Here is a 12,148-nt window from a genome sequence, read left to right as displayed (position 1 = left end):
CAGTAACTCGACGATTTTCCAATATGACCTTCTGTATTTTTTTTACGATTTCGTTTACGCGTTGTTGCTGTTTTTGGATGTGTTTGGACGTCCTTGACGTGAATCGTTTTCAAGGTGTAAGTCAGTTTAAAGTCAGCAACCCTAACTTTCTACTGTACTAGTTCATGGCGAAAAGTCGTAATAAACTTTCAACATTCGTTCTTAAATGTCCTTTGCTTTTAAACGTTCCAAAAATAAAAACTCATTGCACGAGACTCGATTCTTTCCATAATAGAAAATACTGTCACACGTCGGTTTTAATGGCTTATAAACAAATATTGAATTGACAGATTTAAATGAAAGTTAGGTTGGGTTAGGTTGACTCGTCTGGCTGAAAGCCATCACATAAGCTTATTGCTCCTTAGTTGTACCAGATGAAGCTTGACCCTTACGTTTCCTTGTTCACATCGAAGATAATTACATCAAAATTAATAATCTTTTTTTTGTTTTGTTTTCAGATGAAAATTGGAAGTTGTATCTTGTACAGAAGTTGGATACTTCAGTGGCAAGGCGCTCTGGGAATCTATTGATAACTCGGCTTACAATATATTGTTGGAGATTGTACAAATTTTTTTTTTAGTTCAAATATATATTAAACTATCCCCAAAACTTCATTTGGCTAATTGTTTTTTTTCTCATCCTACAATGCTTCGCGAAAACTACTGAATTTAGGACATCTAATTGGCCCGCCGGCCTTAAAAAGATGGCGCTATCAAAAACATTTTTATAACGCCAGTCTTGTTTATTTTGGACATAGATAATAAAAGAGCAAAGTGCAGAAGAACCTAACAGCATTTCGTACGTGGCGCATCCACGCAAAGGACAGAAGCCTGGGCCTTTTGGCCTCGACGCAAAGTGACAGATCGTTTGTAGAATAAGTCATAAATAAGAAAAAAGTAGATAAAAGAAGCAATTGAAATGAAAGAAAATTATTTAAAATAATTTTCGCCTTGAAAACTCATTATGTAACACTCTTCGTTTCCAAAGGATTTGATCTAAAGTATGCTAAATGTAATAAAAAATAAAAAATATTCCTATCTTTACTTGGAAGCACTGGCCTGAACGTAGCGCTTATGGTATAAACAAAGTTGCTGCTTTCACATACACATTTTTAGCTTTGGCGGGCGGAAGAATTCTCTAGGGAGGAAGTAGTGAGTCGAAAGCGGCGAAAGTTTCTATAAAAAGGAAAGATTTGTAATGTAATAAAATTTTGTAATAAACAAATTTTTACTTGTTTAAATTCGATACGTAAATTTTTTGGAATCCCGGGATATATACAAAATACAATAGTTGCAGAATTTCGGGCACCTGAAAAGTACCGGAATCTCAGGATGTGCATCCCTAGTGTATATATTTGTGCTGTCTGCATGTTTGTATATTTGTATGCAATCAGTTTCATAGCCAGCAGCTGGAATTGTTAAGGCATTTCTTTAAGTTTTTTTTTATTTTTCGCATATACGAACTACATATACACACACATACAAGCACCTATATATACTCGAACTTATACATATAGCTATTGTTCATTCATTAAGTAAATGTTCCGATACTGGCGATATTAATAAAAATTCAATCAAAGCTAATGATGCGCTAGTTTTGAGCCGCACTCGCGATGTTTCTCTGTTGCACATTGCGTGATAGCACCTGAAAACGCGCCAGCTGCAGCAGTTACGGCTTCTGCTCGAAGGGTTTCTAGCAGAGGAAGTGCCAACAACATGTACGTTATGCATTTTAAATGGAAATGTTCTAGTGCACCGTGGCAAATATTACGTAATGCGATTTTATGTATGTGTGTGTGTAATCGATTTGCGGGAATTCGCTTAGAAGAGGAGAGATTAGTGTGAAAAGAGTTCAACTACTTGTGCATATATAAAATGAATTTGCTATGTGTTAACGGAATATTTTTCATTACTTGCAACAGATTCACTATAATCGGTGTGCTGTTGTTAGGTTAAAATCTCGCCGCAGAAGTGTACACATTTTAGTCGATTGCGTGCGTTAGCTGTAAGTCTGCCACTGCAACAATCTTGAAATGACGCTATGGATACGTAATGCTTTAACCCTTTCGCACGCATGGCTAAAGTTGTTGGGAAAATTTTGCAATATTTGTTCATATAGTAAGGATTGCTTTTAGGGGCCTAAGAGATGATTGGATTCTTAATTTGTCAACCGTAAATCCTTCCTATTTTTTGTTGGAAAACAAACTGTTAAACAAATTCTATGTAGCAGAAACAAGTTACCAATTAACACTTATGCTTCTGTGGCTTGATGACGACGGACTATGGTCCACACTTTGGGAACTATACAGGCTCCAAAAAATTGCATCTTTATCCTTTACGGGTGCCATGAGTATAACCTCTGGTGATGCCCTAAATGCTATGCTTGATTTGCTCCCCTTGGATCTTAAGATACAACCGGAAGCAATAAAAACAATGTGTGGACTCCATAAATAAAGTTTCACAAATACACAGAAATATCAGGTCAGTCCATGAGTTCGTGCGTATTTTACCCATAATTTCACTTTTGTACGATTTTTGGAGACAAAAAATTTTTCGCCGAATATAACGGAACTATTTCTATTTTCTTTGATAAACTGAACTTAGTGATTTTAATAGCGGATAGAAGCACGTGTTGTTAAAACATAAAATGGAATCTTCGAACGCTAATAAGAGGCATATTTTTTATTTTTTTATAAAAGGGGTAAAAATGCAACAACTGCCGCTGCAGAAATAAACACTGTGCACGGAGAGGATACCGTGAGTGTAAGGACTGCGCAAAAGTGGTTTTCAAAATTCCGAAGTGGTAACTGCGACGTCGAGGATGCCCCGCGCGCTGGTCATCTTGAAGTCTTTAACACCGACGCCTGGCTCGAACTCGTGGAAGCTGAGCCAAATTTGACAGTCGATATGATAGCTCAGAGGTTAAATTCATCGCATGGAACAGTTCACAGGCACCTGGTTCAGTTGGGAAAGGTTCTAAAGCTGGGAAAATGGGTTCCTCATAGACTTTCTCTAGCCAACCTTCAGCAGAGAGTGAATGTGTATTCTCAGCTGCTGCAATGCCTTGAAAATGAAAGTTTTTTGAACCGTATCGTTACTGGTTATGAAAAATGGGTCCTTGACAATAATCCTGTTCGCAAATGCTAATGGTTAGATAAAAATGAAACACCACAACCGACTCTTAGAGATGGCCTTCACCCCAAGAAGATTCTCTTGTCTATTTGGTGGGATATGGCCGGTATTGTTTATTATGAACTTCCGGAACCAATCAAGACGATAATTCCTGATTATTATTCCCATCAGCTAAAATACCTCAATGAGGCACTTAACAAAAATCGACGCAAAGTTTGGTTTCACCACGACAACGCAAGACCTCATACCGCAAGGCAAACATTAGGCAAGCTGAACGAGCTCGGATGGCAACTAATGCCGCTTCCACCATACTCTCCGGATATTGCACCTTGTGATTATCACCTTTTCCATGGACTTCAATTACATATGAGTAACAAGAACTACTCCTCAAAAGAAGCTGTAAAAAGAGATATCGAAGCGTATTTTGGCTCCAAGGACAAAAAATTTTTTGAGCTGGGAATTAAAAATTTGCCTAAAAGTTGGGAAGATATTGTAAATAACGAAGGAAAATATATTATTGATTAATAAATACTTAATACATCTTTTTTATTAATTTTAAAACCATCTTTAAAAAACGCAGGAACTTATGGACTGACCTGATATTTACGAAGCTTTGTGACCAGTATCCACTGTTTTTGGCACCTAAGGTCGTCCACACCGATAGTTTCATTAGAAAGGGAATTTGATGTGAAATGAACAATGGGCTAAGCCAGAGTGCATTCAAAGTGGTTTGACATATATTTTCTTCACCGATAGGTCCAAGAATGAAATAGGTTCTGGAGCTGGAGGGTGCTTAAACGATAGTAATAAGTATCATTACGCTATGGTAGGAATGACAACTGTTTTCCAAACCGAAATTTTTGCCACTCCGAAAGTAGCAGACTGGATAATTGAGAGGAGATGGAGCGGGAATCAGATCGAAGTCTTTAGTCACAGTAAGATTGCTTTAGAGGCTCTGGGGAATGCAAAGCAAACCTCAAAGATTGTTCAAGAATGTAAGGAGAATATTAATTCTCTTGCGGAATAAGCTCGTACTTATATGGGTTCCAAGATACTGTGCTATTCCAGGGAATAAAATTGCCGATGAGTTGGCCAACTGTGGATCAGCGGTTACCCTATAGGGACCAGATCGAATAATTGGAATCACTTCGGCATGTATCATGAAGTGGAACAGTGATTATGTATGCAATTTACCTAGAGAGCTAAAGGGCAGTCTAGCAGGCTTCAGAACTGCAAAAAGTTTTGTGAAAAGCCCGAATAGAAAACTGTCGAGCCTTCTGCTAAAACGTGGAACAAATGATGTTCGATTGATATTCAGTATTATTGCAGAACACAACCCATGTGTCATGTGGTCAGCATAGGACCATCGGTGAAATCATAGAAAGCCCGATTTGCCCGTCTTGCAAATTTTTCATTCTTGCATTTTCCCTATGAATGTTCTGCCTTTGCTATAGAAAGTCTGTGAATTTTGGGTTTCGATGTCACGAGAATGTGTAATATGGTAGTCGAAAAAGTCTTTTCGTATTTTGTCAATAGATGTCGTTGGAGTCATCTATCTTCAGTGTTACCAATCACATTGTGTCACATTATATGGTCTTAGAAAGGTGACATTTTAAGCTTCATTTAACCAAAAAAATAATTAAATTCGGAGAAGTTTAAAAAAAGTTATAGCTGCTCAAAAATGAGTGAAAATAATGAAGAAATTCGCTATGTTTTGAAATTTTTGTATAAAACAGGGAAGAATCCCACGCAAGCCACCAATGAAATTTGTGAAGTTTACGGAGACGATGCTGTATCAGTTCGTGTAGAACAACAACGGTTCGCTTGCTTCTGTTCTGGAAATTTCGATGTGAAAGATGCACCTCGCTCCGGTCGACCTATCGTTGAAAAAGTCACATAAGCTGCCATGACATCGCCAAGGCACTAAACATTCATCATCAAACGGTTTTGAACCTTTTAAAATAGGCTGGTTACAAAAAGAGGCTCGATGTTTGCGTACCACATGAATTGTCTGTGAAAAATTTAATGGACCGAATTAACATCTGCGATTCTTTGCTGAAACGAAATGAAATCGAACCATTTCTGAAGCGAATGGTAACAGGAGACGAAAAATGGATCAAATACGACAATAATGTGCGAAAAAGATCATGGTGCAAGGGTAGTGAAGCTCCACAAATGGTCGCAAAGCCCGGATTGACGCCTCGAAAGGTTATGCTGTGTGTTTGGTGGGATTGGAAAGGAATCATCCACTATGAGCTGCTCCAGCCTGCTCGAACAATTGACTATACACTTTACTGTCAACAGCCGACGAGATTGAAGCAAGCAATCGAAAAAAAGGGCCAGAACTGATCAGCAGAAATGGCGTCGTCTTCCATCAGGACAACGCTAGGCCACACACATCTTTGATGACTCGGCAAAAACTGGAAGAGCTTGGCTGGGAAGTTTTGATGCATCCACCATATAGCCCTGACCTTGCACGATCGGACTACCATTTGTTTCGGTCAATGCAGAACTACCTTAATGGAGTAAAGTTGGCTTCAATAGAAGCCTATGAAAATTACTTGTCGCAGTTTTCCGCCGAGAAACCACAAAAGTTTTACACCGATGGACTAATGTCTCTAGAAGAAAAATGGCAAAAGGTGGACGACCAAAATGGTGCATTTTTGGTTTAATAAAGTTCATTATAAATATAAAAAAAATGAGTTGAAGTTTGATTAGAAATACGAAAAGACTTTTTCGACTACCCCATATTTGTTCTCTCAAACTGTAGGATATTTTCAGATTAACCAAAGAATCTGGAAAATTCTCACAGGTCTAGCTACCTCTTTTCCTCTATTCTATTCTAACATTTTTCTTTTGTTATTTCTCCCCATTCCTCATTAACTAGCAAAGGGTAGTAACTTTCCTGAGCTTTGAATTCAATGTGCTTTTTAGCCTGAGTGTTTTAGGACTTACCAAATATCTCGATGCTTCTTGGCCCGAAATTTTCAAATCTCAAATTTCAGTTTCAATACAAACACGTTCGATTTAGCTCTTTGTCCAGGGCTAGCTAGGGAAATACTTCGCTCTTTCGGTAAGCTTTTCTTACAGCAAAGTAATGAGATTTCAGACATCGAGATAAAAGATTTGCTGCTATACTTGGATCTCACAAAAAAAAACCCCCAAACACATTATCACAAGAGACCAGTGGTAGGAAATGGATGCTGGTCCCTAATTAGGATTATTTCAGTAGAAATATTCAACCACTTCAACAACAAGCTGTTTGTCTGCCAATAAAAAAAGTAGCAACTAATTCCACTCTTTTTTTTAGATTGACCAATGATTCACTTAAAATCCCACTGTAAGTCCACAAGCATTGACGTTAGCGGCTTCTGCGGAGGTTGCATGCGGCATTATCTTCTAATATGGTTATATTAATTTATTAAATGTAGCTATTAAATCGCCCAAGCCTACCCACCTTACATTCGTTTCTAACTGCAGGCTACACACACACATACAAGTACACATATACGTATGTATGTAGTTAGCGTAAAAAACAATAATATTGATGTAGTGCATGCAAAGGCAACAATCGGGCATATGGACTTATGCTTATATAGAGAAAAATAAAAGGAAATTGGCACGCGCTTAAACAAAAGCTAACCTGCAGTGACATGGATTAGTACCGAACTGGTGCGGTTCGACGAAATTAAAAACTGTAACTAGTTTGCTTCTCTTTTCCATTTCTACTTGAATTGCAATTTTCAAGTTTTATTTCGACCATACTGCATGCAATTTTAGATAGACGGACGACAGGACCCAGCCGACAGATTGTTATTAATAGACATTCTGTCGATGTCGCCGTAAAGTTCATACAATTCATTGTTCGATCGCATGCCATACTCGTCGTCGCCAACATGCAAAGGTTTAAAAATATTCCACAGAGTCTTTATCTAAAGCACTCCAAGGGACGCCCAATCGAATATTGCCATCTTCCAAGCTTCTGCGCCATACAATAGGACGGGCATGATGAGAGACTTACAGAGTGTTTAATTTTTCTTCAGGAGGACTTTCCTACTCAGTTGTCTACTCAGTCCAAAGACGCACTTGTTGACTAGGGAGCGAATAGGTTCACAATTAGCGAAATCGGACTAGTTATTCATCAGAAATGTATTTCACTAGTAGAAATTTTCCATGCAGGGTATATTAAAATACATATACGACTACATTCATATTAACAGGCATTGCCAGTGGATTTGCCTCCTTGCAGCTTTTATGTTTTCATAAATGATTCGTAAGCTTCTTCCTGGAATTTTGCCCTAGAGCCAAATGTTTGCCATATAACTCTCACTATTGGTTTTTTATACCCAGTGGTGAAGTGTCCGAAAGTATTATAACGTTGTTCACAAAGTTGTGCGTAACAGTATGGGTAGAAAGTATTCTGAGAAAGTGAGAGAAATTTATTAATTAATTATTTGTCCAAAGGAGTCTCATGTAACGCGTGGGATGACAAAAAATGTGTTTTTTTCAAAATGTGTTTTCAAAATATCAAATGTGTTTTTTTGTTCAAAATTAGCTTTATTCATCAACGTAATTTCCATCAAGAAGCATCCAGCGCCTCTCTAACATTTCAATACCACTTTTGTAGAATAATTTATCTTTTGCCTCAAAATAAGTCACATTTTCAGCGATAACTTCTTCATTCGAGCGATATTTTCCTAAGAGCATTTTCTTAGACCCACAAGCAGCCAATAGTCGCTGGGAGACAAATCTGGCAAATTTGGTGAATGTGGGAGCAATTTGAAGTTCAATTCTCTACGATGAAGTTTGAAATCAGCAAACCGCCATTTTACTGCTGTTTCTGATGGAACGGAATCCCCTTAACAGTCTTCAGGCCATTGTTTCGCTTGAACGATATTTTTTCCCATCAAGAAGCAGTGTAAAATTAAAGCACGAAATTCTTTTTGATTCATTGTTTTGAAAATAACAAAATTAGTGTCCCTCTTAGCAAAATAAGTCACGAACTAATGAATAGAATATCATGAAATTTTAACAGCTGTCTTTTGGAGGTTAGTACTAACTACAAAAGAGGTGAATGCAATAATCACAGTGCTGTCTATGTGTTAGGCCCGAGACTTTTCAGCTCGTGTTTTAGTCTGGTAGTCAGCACAGTAATCGTTGACTACGTCGTCGATTCACTGCAGCAGGCAGGTGAGGCAGTCGTGCAGAAAAGATGTGGTAAGTTGGCAAGGCAGAGAGAGTTGGCAAGATTTTCGCAGGACAGAGAGATGAATACGGCCGTAGAAAAACATTTTGTAGAGAATTCTAAAGAATATTTTTTTATGATGGGGAAAGTACATTTCGCTTGAAAATTAAAAGAAAATATAAGTATGAGGAAAAAAAATAGATAAATAGAGATTAAATAAAGAATTATTAATAAGAGTAATAAGAGAAACTAGTCATCCGGCAGTATATAGACCTATTACTTGTCTACCCGTAATCTATAGGGTCCATACATCATGCATATCGAACATGCTAGACGACCATGCTCAACTGAATGGCGTTCTTGCGGAAGAACAAAAAGGATGTGTCCCAGCATCACAAGGGTGTAAGGAACAGCTAATTATAGACCAAGTATCATAATTCTGGTGCAGGGTAAAAAACAAAATCGAAACCTGTATTCAGCTTACATCGACTGGCAAAAACCTTACGATTCTCTCCCACACTCTTGGCTAATAGCTATGTTGCGTGTATATGGGGTCAATGAAACAGTAACATGGTTCTTATAAAGGATAATGCAAAATTGGAGAACCAGAATTAAGCTTCCAGACTCTCTCCGTTCATGCTACACCAATGAAATCGCCATCCGCAGCGGCAAGGCGATTCGCTTAGCCCTCTGTGGTTCATAATAAGTATGAACCCCTCAGCGACATACTTAAGAAAACGGGCTATGGACATGGATTAAAACATGGTGATGCCGGAAAGTTATCAATCAACCATCTCTTTTATGTAGCTGACCTAAAGTTATATGCTGGCAAAGAAAAACCATTGCAAAAATTGATAGAATTCGCAATTAGCTTCTCAATAGATATGCGAATGCCCATAGGAATTGATAAATGCCAAAAATAAAAATTTCAGAGAGCAAAGTCATAAATGTTGAACCGGTTGCAGATGACAGCACCACAACGAAGATTAAGCAAATGGAAAAAAGTTGAAGTTCGGTGAATTAAAAAACAACTACGTTGAAACAATGCAAATGAGGAAAAAGCTTATAGCCGAGTACAAAAGGCGCCTGCACGTACTTTGCGAGACAAACCTGAATGGCAATAACCAGATCAGAGCCATCAACTTGTTTGTAATAACTGTAATTTCGAATAGTTTTGGCATAGTAAAATAGTCAGCAATTGGACTGAACAAATTGGAACGCATGAAGGGGACAATAACGACGAAACATAAATGTCATCCCCCTAAAAGCCCTGTATTGAGATTTGCACTGCCTAAGAAAGAAGGAGATAGGTGCAATTGACGTTGGAGCACTGCACGACAAGCTGATCCTGAAACTTAGAAATTAGTTCCATGGAAAGGCGGGAAACTCTGAATTTCACCATGCAGTCAGTACAAATGATGACAAATTTACCACTCTCAGAATGATGCACGAGTTTAACAGCAGGAACACTATAACAGAAATGTGCAAAGTTGAGCAATGGTAACGAATGCCCATACATGGCGTATATAACAACGAATTGTAAAGCCCACAAGTCGACGCGAAACTGTCGTACTTATGGCTAGTCAGTAAAGGAATTTTCGCGGAAAGAGAAAGTGCTCTATTTGCTATGCGAAATGGAGTAGTACCCACACGAAATTATGTAAAGTACGTCATCAGAGAGCCCAATGCTCCGGAAGACATATGTCGTAATTGTGGCGGCCACAGCGAAACTCTAAACTATGTTCGGGCTAATTGTACTCTAATAACAAACTCTTTCTACCTTAAATGGCACAACGCTGTTGCCAAATGACTGCGACTTGGTGAAATGTACGATTTTCACCGTGAGAAGACGCCCTACAGCAGATGTGTTCCAGAACTAGTATATGAAGATAAGGAAATTCTTCTATATTAAGACAGAACAATCCTTACGAACAGGGCCGTGCTCATGACTCAGACCACGAGACGGGTTCTGGATTGAAATTTCATTCACAAATAAAATTTGTTAATGCCGATTAACCTCTTTTTATATACGTTAAAAGAGTTAATAAAGAAAAATTGCCTTTGCTGCATGGTTCTTCTATTACACGTTTTCAACAACAGCAACAATTCCCAGAAACAAAAATTTGTTCATACATACAGTCCACAATGCTGCGATAAAGAATCTGTATACTATTGGGCACACTTTATCAGTAGTCAATAGTTAGGGTTTCGACCCACAAACCCCCCCGTGCGCATGGCCCTGCTTACGCGTACCACAAGAACTCATAATAGACCTGACATATTTGTGGTAAATAAAAATGACAACACTGCGTTTGTCATAGACATTTACGTCCGATTGACCAAAAATATCCATAAACGTACACAGACAAAGGAGCAAGTACTCCGATTTGGGGATTGGCATCAAGCGGCAGTGGAAACTCAGAAAGGTCTTTATATTCCCACTGATCATATCGACCTACGTACCGGTTCACGTAAATCTGACGGAAAACCTCAAGAAGCTCAAATTGGAGAAGCACCTTATCTATGACCTTCAAAAAGCGGCTGTGCTGAATTCTTGCCATATCATAAGAAACTTCCTTCAGTAAATTAGTAATAAAAGGTGATTAATTTTCCAGGGCCGACGTTGAATGTGAACCACACCTAAACGTCAATGACGCCGTTGGACTTCTTTCTTTGGGGTTATTTGAAAGAAAAGGTGTACGTCAGTAAGCCAGCAACAATTCAAGAGCTAAAGGATGAGATAATTCGGCACATTAACGGCTCAATCGAAAATTTTGACCATTGGATGGAGGTGTGCCGCCGAGACTGCGGTGGCCATTTGGCCATTGTTTTATTTCATACATAATTGAGCCAGACCAATATTATCATAATAAGGAGAATTAACAATAAATTCCAAATAAAATTGGAAAATCAACCCCGGCCCTTGAAACTTAACCCCCTTTACATATTTATTGTTAAAATATTTACAACTGTACCTATTACTTCTATTTTAAGGGGAGAGCCTGCTTTAGAGACTTCAAAAACTCGATTTTTCGTGGATTTTTTTGGGATGGAAAGAAATAGTCGATTGAAACGAAACTTCCTGGTTTCATAATTATATATTTCAACAGTCTTCTAAAAATTTTTCATTAAAATATATGTCATAACATACAAACATTTTGCCCAGGCGCCTCGAGTGTGCGTGTGTCGTGCGGCGGGAAAGATGCAGGCCGCAATTTTCATCTGAAACCAAAAACCTAAAAGATTTTTATTTTGGTATAGTACAGCTTCTAGTTAAACCAACAAAATTAAACAAAAAGTGAGAAATTCAACAATTTTTCGCAAATTAAAAAAATTAGTTTGTTTAAAAAGTGGGTTAATCATAACTTTCTTAAGGTTTTTTAGGTTCAACTAGAAGAGAATTTTATTCCGAATACAATTAATGTTATCTCGTTTCGATAGGACGTTTAACTTTTTCCCTATCTTTCCCGCCAATTAGGAAAAATCTCAAAAATAAAAAACCTAAAAATCGCACTTGGAGCGATCCGGCCGCTCGTATTCCTGCTCGACGCTTGCTCACAGATTCTTCTGTAACTCCGAAAACATTTTGAATTTGCTTCTAAAATTTTGAAGACACGTTCCTTAATAGTTTGGGAAGATATTTATGCAAAAAAAGAAAAACATCGATTTTTTGAAGCCTCTAAAGCAGGCTCCCCCCTTAAATTAGAATATGATAGTAGAAGAAACAGTGTAAACCTGCCTACCAAAGAATGGGATATTTCAACAAAAAACAAAAAAATATTAATAAAATTAT

This window comes from Anastrepha ludens, chromosome 2, assembly GCF_028408465.1.
Source record: "Anastrepha ludens isolate Willacy chromosome 2, idAnaLude1.1, whole genome shotgun sequence".
Taxonomy (NCBI): Eukaryota; Metazoa; Arthropoda; class Insecta; order Diptera; family Tephritidae; genus Anastrepha; species Anastrepha ludens.
This window is presented reverse-complemented; position numbering follows the sequence as displayed.